The sequence below is a fragment of the Harpegnathos saltator genome, unplaced genomic scaffold (assembly GCF_003227715.2).
Source record: "Harpegnathos saltator strain DR-91 unplaced genomic scaffold, Hsal_v8.6 scaffold694, whole genome shotgun sequence".
NCBI lineage: Eukaryota > Metazoa > Arthropoda > Insecta > Hymenoptera > Formicidae > Harpegnathos > Harpegnathos saltator.
Genome location: NW_020230531.1, coordinates 3,338 through 12,970, shown reverse-complemented (window position 1 = coordinate 12,970; position 9,633 = coordinate 3,338). Strand labels below are relative to the sequence as shown.

At 41.9% G+C, this 9,633-nt stretch overlaps 1 long non-coding RNA gene across 1 annotated transcript; it reads right to left on the bottom strand.

Annotated features, from left to right (window-relative positions):
* Positions 1-5,091: 5,091 nt before the first annotated feature.
* On the bottom strand, positions 5,092-5,634 carry LOC112590017 (uncharacterized). Its single transcript, XR_003113932.1, has 3 exons — positions 5,604-5,634; positions 5,282-5,364; positions 5,092-5,114 (listed from the first exon to the last, which is right to left on the bottom strand). It is a non-coding gene; the product is annotated as an uncharacterized LOC112590017 (long non-coding RNA).
* Between the last annotated feature and the right edge of the window lie 3,999 nt (positions 5,635-9,633).

Sequence of the window (9,633 nt, the reverse complement as noted above, 5' to 3'; positions counted from 1 at the left end):
ATACTTCTTTAACTTCCTTTATTTCCCTTTTCACTCCATCATTATTACTATACCCATAAACATTTTCTTCTATCGACTTCCCTTCAGATACGTTTGCCTACATGACTGTACAATATTAATGCTGAGTCGGAGTCTTCGGAATAATCTTCAATGACAATGATAAACTGGTTTCGTGTGGTTCTGTATTTTCGGGCAAATCTAACCTTTGATTTGGCTGATTTTACACTTGGCGATTTTACACTTACCAAGACCCGGTTCTTGGATCGAAACTTTCTCATTATTTTGGAAGTAAGAGGCTGGTACATGTCATATGTATTTGTTTTTACGGTGGCAGCGATGTTTTCCGGGACAAGCAGCTGATACGTGTTACTCTCACTTGTCTTCGTGACGATAGTTTCTTCGGAAGAATAGCCTGCTGCAGATTCTGCTCAACCATCCATGCCTGGTGAGAGCAACCTGTGTTATTCTAAAAGTCACTGTCCACCCAGTCGGGCAGATAGAGCTGGATGATTTCGACAGTCCTCCTCCCTGCGGTGGTGACCACCAGGCGCCTTTGCCATCGTAGGAGGAGCTGCTTGCCGAGCTTGGTGCTCCAGCCGCTCCGTGGCCCCGGTGAGCGCGATTCACCTGCCTCCATATTGCGACAGAGATCTCCCCTTCGCATATACATATTCCTGTAAAGGCAAGGAGCTTCATCGGGGGCATGCCTGCCAGGGCCGTTGTCGCTACATGGGAGACTGTCCTATAGACACGGAACACAATGACATTTACCGACCTGGCCATTGTTTGTCGCAAACGTCACAATCACCACTTTTGAATCGTCGAAATCAAACGTTACATATTGTTTCCGATGGATGGCAGATTCACTGTAAGTTTCTGCAAGGAATCGACGAGCTTCAGCTTATATTCAGCAACTTATACTAGCGCATATATTCAAGTCAACCTAGTATAGAAGTACACTACATTGGAAAAATAATTTATCGTGTCCCATTTTAGTTTCGTCAGGCCACCACCTTTCTGACCAAAAGTAAGAGGGGGCGGGGGTGCGAATAGGCAACGACATCGGCCCGCGGTCTCACTCGCTTCGCGTCCGATCTCGGATTGTCGTCGCTTTGTCGTACCTTTTTGTGTCATTTTATCATCGTAGAAGTATTTTTAATAGTGTTTTGGAATGCTCTCGAAATCAGCTGTGTACAGATTAACGTTGACTACCGGCGAGTTTTAAGCGTTGTTTGCTGTGAATATTGGGAGTGCCGTGCAAAATTCACGCGATCCGAGTTTATTATAATAATTAGCATGTACCTGAATAATATATTTGTTCCGGGTCGCGAATGATTTGTCGCGTGTGTTGCGCCATGGCTTAGCTGAGAAGCACGGGGCGAGGGGAACTCTTTCGGGTATCGGTAATTAACAACAAGATCATTAACATTAATAACTTATCTTTCATTTGGGACTCGTCGCATGTAATAATTGCGCGTGATATGTTAATTGACCGCTTCTTTTTGGAGAATATTGTTTTAAAACGGACGGATTTCCTCTGAAATTAACGAGTGTAGCAAATAAATTGTCGATAGTTTTACAAAATAAAAATGCCTCAAACATATTGACACTTAATCTATTTCGCCGCAATATTAAAATTCGACATCCAATACTAAGTAAACGCTCAACCGGTGCCGATGATGATATAATCGTGTGGAACTTTAAAAACAAATGTTTCATATGAGAAACGTGCTATCGATGTGACATCTTTTTCCTTGTCTGACGAATAAGAAAGAACTGCTATGCCGATGGCAATGTCAACTGCTTCCACGTTACTTTCGTCCTCTAAAAATTTAAACAATTGTTCATCTTCCACAGAAGATGCTGAACAGTTATCAGAAGATATTTTGCTTTCATTTATTAAATACGCATATCTTTTTCTTTCTCTAATAAGCAAATTTTTACAACATTCGTGATTCAGGGTCGTTTTTGAAAAAATCCATGCTCCTGAAATCAAGTTTAGCCATTTCAACTAAAGTTTAGGAACAGTCACAGATGAAATAATGTAAGGTTTACTGCATATACTGTCGAAATTCAATATAGTATTCCACAACTTTTTCTAATCCTATCTATTAGAGAATTTATCAAGGGTTCGCAACTAGGTAATCCGTGAAGCGTCTGCAAATTAATTATAAGTTGCAGCAAAGCTGGCAAGACGTAACCTAAATAACAATAGTTTCCTCCCTGAAGCAAATCAAGAGTGCATGCTAAATTTTTCATTACCACAGCATATTTTTCAAACAAGCACGTTCCTGTATCTTGAGCCACTCAGGAGATGAAAACTCTTTTCTGTATATCTAAACGTTTACGAGATACTGAAGGTTAAAATTTTTAACTTGTACTCCAAATATCTCCGTATCTACCAAGAATTGAGAGTTGAGATTTATGGTGAGAATAGGGTTGACATAGGACAATATTGCGACAAAAACGAGCTCCTGTATGTTGAGACGTCTAGGAGATAAAAGGCCCTTTACTGTATCTTTAACCGTTTAGGAAATATCGAAGTTTAAAATTCTTAATTTGTACAGTAAATATCTCCGTACCTACTAGGAACAGGGAGTCGAGATTTATGGTGGTGAGAACAGTGTTGATATAGGATTATATTGTGGTAGAAGCGCGTTCCTGTATCTTGAGCCGTTTAGGAGATATCGAAGGTTAAAGTTTTGAAACTTGTACCATTGATATCTCCGCTTCTACTGGGAGCAGAGAGTCGTAATTTATGGAAAAATGTAGGTTTTTGAGAGGACTTTAATTTGGTGCCAGAACCAGGCCTGTATCTCTAACCGTTTAGGAGATATCGAAGGTTAAAGTTTTCCAACCTTTCTCCGTTGATATCTCCGCTTCTACTGGGAGTAGAGAGTCGTCACTTACGGCAAAATGTAGGGTTTTGAGAGGACTTTAATTTGGTGCCAGAGCCAGGCCTGTATCTAACCGTTTAGGAGATATCGGAGATTAAAATTTTTCAGCTTGTACCGTTAATATCTCCGCTTCTATTGTGAATTGAGTGTCGAGATTTAGGGCAAAAGCGTGTACCTGTTTTTTGAGTCGTTTATGAGATACCGAAGATTACATGTTTAAATTTAAATATAATTTTAGTTTAATTCTTTAATTTTAATGTTGATATTTTCGTTTCTACTTGGAGTTGGAAGTCGATGTTTATGGCGTGAATACGGTTAATATAGGACTATATTGTGGCGAAAGCGCGTTCCTAGGTTTTGAGCCGTTTCCGCGAAGAAACTGGTCGGAGGACGTTCGCAGCCGTGGTGGAATTTGACGTTCGCGTTCGCAAGGGCTTAGTATTTTACTCGCGAAGGGACGTCATCGTCCTTCTTTTCACAACGGTGTCGGATGTTTAGCTCCTTTCTTCCTAATTTTCTGCGACAACAAGACCGCGTCGGGGCCCTAACGGGGCATGTTCGCTTATAACTAGCAGCGTTTATCTGAGGAGCGCTTCTCGGGAATATTCTGCTCGAAGGATTAGTCCGCGATAGAACGTTTCCTGTGATCGGAGACCGCTTTAGTTTAAAGTTAAATTGTAGCAAGAGTATTGTTATCGGGCAGCTCTGATGCGGGCTGCTGGCATCAATCTGTGACGTCTACCGTGCGCTTTTGCGATTACCGGTAAATTCAGTGTTCTCGATTGCTCGCGCGATTTCAGGTGGCCATAATATGGGGATAATACGTGGCAATGTGTGGCAATAATATATAGCAGTAATATACGGCAACAATATATGGCAACAATATATCGCAACAATATATGGCAATAATATATAGCTATAATATATGGCAATAATTCATGGAATATATTTTTCGTTATAAATGTCAATGCAAATTTGCGGCATGCACAATATAATAATAAAAGAGCTCTCTGTAAGTATTGAGTCAAACGCTCACCAATGATGATGTTGGTAATGTCCCGTTGCCAATGTCCAACCAGGTCTACCAATGTTCTTCCATGTCCGCTACCGCTCTCCATGTCGCGCAGCATTCATCTTGCAGCGCGTCCCACGGTGATTGCTACACTTTCGCGACGCGGTCGATATTTGTATTAGAGCGGCGATATTTGCGTTAAATAACGAACGTTTTATGTCGACATCGGTGGAAACTTTTTACGCGCTGCGAAACGGACTTTATAAACTCGATCGGCAAGGAGCAAAAACTGTGTGAAAATTTATCGACTCGTCCAACGGACTTTTACGGCGCTTTTCGCGATTGCATCGGAAAAGTCACGAAAATGCGGTATTATCGATATCTACGAGTGCAATATTCACGAATGCACGTGAGGAAAGATTAGATAATCAAAAGCCGGTCGCTTCAAGGGAACGCAAAAATAGAGAAGCGGGGCAACGTTTTCACGCATGATAGTTCCGTCACGACGAAGCTTACGTTCGCGATGCTTTGGCGAAATGAGAATTTAAGTGTTCTTTGTTGGAGCACGGGTAAAAATGCGTATTTTGATAACCGCGGTCGCGATATTCAAAGGCACGCGAGCGAGGATACCTCAAGCTCGGCGTGCGCTTGCGCAATCTGTGCGCGCATTATACGCTACTCGAGACAATAGGGATCGTGATGAATGGACAATATTGCCATATAATTCTACAGCCTGTTTTGCAAATAAAAGAAAAGCAGCAACGGTATCGGCATTTATGCGTATGAATATATTTTACACGGACAATTGAATATTGTCAAATAATTATATCGTTAAATAATTCTGCGGCCCGCTTGAAAAATAAAAATAAAGCAGCTGATGACGATTTCGTGTTTGTACATCGCGGTTGTACAGAATATTTCTTATTCAGATGACTGAATATCAATAGAGAATCATTCACTATTTTAAATCTCGTATGTAATGCAGGATATCGCGAACAAATAATTCCCTAATTGTTTCGAGCAATGTATTGAATTCAACGTCACAAACACACACATGCAAGAATCTATTTGCAATTCGCATTGACTTGAACGATATTTCATCTAGTCACACCATATCCGTCATGCGGAATTTTGTTTTTCTTTTTATTTTGCATTTACTCACCGAAACGACTTGCAGTCAGAGCCGGCCACGTTCCGCTTCAACTCTGTAACAAAAAATTCACATTCGTTCATGAGATCAGACCAACGAGTGCGGGCGAGTAAAATTGTAGTTTACCCTTTGCGATCGTAATTCAAGTCGAGTCGGAAATTATATCTCAGCTCTAGATCGCCAAGAGTCAAACAGAGGATTATAGTAAATTTGTAAACTTACCTTCAAGCCGACTCTGCTTGGCCCGAACCGAATCCTTCGGTGCGGCACCCGCGTCCGCCGAATTGCTGTTGTTTTCCGCACAACTGAAACAGAAAAATAATTTCCCGGTTAATAACCTGCGGTAGAGAGAGAATATCTTGGATCGGGCGAGTCGAAAATACGGAAATATTTTGATGTGGGATTTTTATCTCAATATTTATATTTCAATATTGAAGATTTAAATGAGACATGAAACTTTCAAGAGGGCTGATGAGGAACAAGTTGCAAAGGCAAAGATCGTAAAGGGTTGAACACAGATGTATAGGAAACTTGTAAACTTTACCTTCCGATCGACTCTGCTTGGCCCGAACCGGATCCACCGGTACGGCATCCGCATCTGCCGGATTGTTGTTACTTTCCGCAACAACTAAAACAGAAATGTAGCTTTCCCAGTTGATAATCTGTGGTGGAGAGAGAATATCTTTGATCGAGGTAAATCGGAAATACGGAAATATTTTGATATGGGATATTTATCTCAATATTTTAGTTTCAACATTGAAAATTCAAATGAGACATGAAGCTTTCAAGAAAGCTGATGAGGAATAAGTTGCAAAAGCAAAGATGTTAAAGGGTTGGACAAAGATGTGTAAAACACTTGTAAACTTTACCTTCCGGCCGACCCTGCTCTGCCCGAACCAGATCCTCCGGTGCGGCATCAGCGTCCGCCGGACTTGCTTCTCGCAACGTCTGGAACAAAAATTTAGCGTTCCTGGTTGGTAAGCAGCGATAGAGAAAGAATGTTTGATCGGAATGAGTGGAGAATATTCGCTACGGTTTTTTTTTTTTTTTTTTCTTCATTGACATTGAAAGTCTAGATAGGACATGGAGCTCTTGAAAGAGCTGACGAAAAAAGATGACAACAAGAAACGGAGACAACAGTTGTGTGCTTTCGAAAATATTCTTTTACAAATGGACATTTAAATTTGAATCCCGTAAGGAGAGTAAGCAAACTTGAAATTTTGTAATGCTTGACGCAAATTTTGTGATACCATTATTTTTGGAGAAGATACAAATAAAATGATATAATTTGATTTTGGTTTATTTTTATTTGGTTAAATTGTTATCTTTTTCTATAAAATAGAAATTTAGATAATAATATTTCATGTTAACGTATTTAGATTAGTTATCATATAAAAATAATAAATACATGGTACTCAATGCATGCGACTTACATTGTCGTATTCTTACTGGTGTCCTTTACTCGCGGCATCATAATCCTCGACCGAAATAATCCCTGTGTCTCGGAACGTCGCCTCATCCCTCATTGTGAATGTAATCCCTCGGATCGCTCACTGTCACGGACACTGTCATTGCACTATTAAACACTGCACAATTAAACTATTAATGACGTTCGGATAATAGGCCTTTCGCGTCCGCGTACACGTAAGCTTGTAATTCGTGCCCGACCGCGAAATATTTTTTCGCGATTTCGTCGAGACACGTCATCAGAATTACACGAGAAGCCGCAAATTTTCGCGTGTCGATACAGACTACACTCGCTAATGAGAGGACCTCGCGTCCGCGTTAATTAGGCGTTCGAACATTACTAACGCCGCGACAATGACGCAGTATATTGCTGGAGAGTGACGCGGTCCGTGCGGCTTGAGTGCCCGAGTCTAACTGGAGGCCATTTTGCGTCGCCGCAGCATGTAGCCGCTTTTCGGTGGGAGACGAATTCCCGGCTTCTGATTGGCTGGGGCCTCCCATCCGGCCATCGCCGTCTCGGTACGTACGTTGCGCCTGTTCGTGATTGTCCCCAAGCTGTGTAGCCTCAGGGACTGTTTAACGGTCTTAAGGCTCGTCTACAATAGCTGGAAGAGTAAGGCTGTAAGGCTGTAACGTAAGCTGTCAGCGAATGAAAATATTTCATTTCGTCGTCACGGATCTAACTACTGGACGGGTAAATGTGAAATAATTGTTTAGCCGCGTTAATTAAAATATATATTGTTGCAATAAAAGAAGGTTATGTAAATAGAGTGTACTTAATAATAGAACTTATTTTTAAACGAAATAATCCAGCAGCACAGCACAGGAACGCATCTCACCACAGTTGGTATGGTGTGGTAGTAGCTTAAAGTTTTATTTAATACTATAATTTCGATCCTAATTATTTAACGACGATGGATCTAACTAAACGCGGTGACGCTCTTTGCACATGCGAATTACAGATCGTCGGAGTCGATTGCTATGCGTCAGTTCTCAATTATCCCGGTCATCACGATAGGTCCTTAGGTGGTTATTTCGCAATTACGCGTTTTTACTGACTATGTTATCGTAACGGATCGAGATCACAGAACATACTAGCGCGATACTGGAGGCATGCGACTTACACGTCTGAGACGTTCACGTAGGGGGATTAACGCCGGGATGCAGCAGCTCTCTCGCTCTGTGTCACCAGCGGCTTTTCCTCCTACTCCCTCGGGTTTTCGCACGGCAGGATAATCCTGGGCACTGTCCGCGAGTGTTCACCCACGCCCGGTTTCGCGATTACCTCTCGTTACGCTATGACGCAATTCCCTTTGTTACGGGACGATATTCCGCAACACGTGTGTGCACCGTTCGCGCGTCCAGCAACGACTCCTGTGCACACTTCACGTGCCTAGCAACGACTGAGCAGGCTTGTGCCTGCTCGAAGCACAACGGCTTCCCCTACTGCTCGTTTTTTTTTTTTTTTTTCTACGGCGGTTTTCGCTACAAAGGCGACCCTTATCTACAAAGCGGGTCGCCGCACTTCGTGTCTATATACATGCGTCAGGCTCGTACCTAATCGGGGCCCCCGCTGTGCTAAATAAAATTTTTATAAAATTATCGCGCGCTACCGCTATCGCTGTTACCAACGATTCGATAGTAAATAAATAAATTATCGCACGCGATATTTCTTATCAAGAGGTTCTTAGTTACCTCGAGTATTTCAATTAAAATACGCAAAACTTAATTTTCAACACGGATGGTGAGCTGGTTGTTTCGTGATTCGATTTAAAGTTAGTTAACAAATTATTAATAATAAAGACTCGTTAATTACGAATATGCACCTCACCATACGTGGTTACTTGTAGAACATAAAATAATGAATATATTAATCCATATGCGTGTTATAATAAACAATCTAATAAATTCGGCCAAGCCAAAATAAAATTTAACCGTTAAGTTGTGACCGGAGCGCGGGTGACCCATAAAATTTGGACCTCACCTATATGGTGACTCTTACCTATATGGTACCTATTTGATACCTGTATGGTCCCCCTGTATGGACCCTCGATGGTACCCTACAGGGTATGGTGCCTCTATGGTTTGGTACCTGTATGGCCTTGCTTTATGATCCCTCGATGGTACCCTAAACGGTATGGTACCTGTATGGTCTCCTATTCGGAGCCCCTATGGTGTCCTCCTTGGATCGGTTGATTACCTTGATGGTCCACCTTGATGGGACCTCTAGGAAGCGAGTCTGGTACCGGGATGGTACTCCTACGTGGTTGGTTCCAATGAACAGGATGGTGCACCTGTAAGGGTCCGCGAAAATACCGCGATGGTCCCGAGCTAATATTTATGGACAAATTGAAAAATTTTTGGTTAAAATTGTCTGTCTCGAGTTCCGCGCCTCAGCTTTGCCCCCGACGCACCTTTTATTATCGGTCGCCACCTTATTTTTTGGATTAATAAGGAAACCTTCGGTTTGAATTAATATCAAAGAAATCTATATGAAATGCTGGTTCGCGTCGCTGGACGGATTCTTTACTACAGTCGGAACCTATATGGAATACGATCGTGTACGAACGGAGGATAGGTATGATGGGTACGTATGTATATCTCGAATAAATGTTAAACAAACAATATCACATATATATTTATAAAATACAATAACGCTCTTATACTCTACCCTGAAATAATAGTTATTATTGTTGTTACTAGCTACGTCGGTTCGAATGGGCCACGCCCTTCGCGCTGACCTATGTGGTCGTATGGTCTAAGACGTATTTGCGGAATATAAAATATCAGACTTCCGTTCATCAAGCTTCTTTAACGACGCGCGTCTTAAATAACCGCTTTAGGCCTTTATCAATTCTCGTATCCCGAACGTTGGAGTCACAGAGTCGTGAACATTATTCACTAGCGAGTATTACTGACCGCGAATACCTATATGGTACAATCTCGTAGACGTATAAATCTATGGCGCGATTCACTATACAATTACGCGTAGCACGTCGGAATGGAAATAGACGAACTTACGATCACGCTCGAGGAATTTCTGGTACTTACGGGAGGCTTGCGCCGTCTCGCAATCAACTATCCCCGGAAGGGCTCTCTACTGCGCC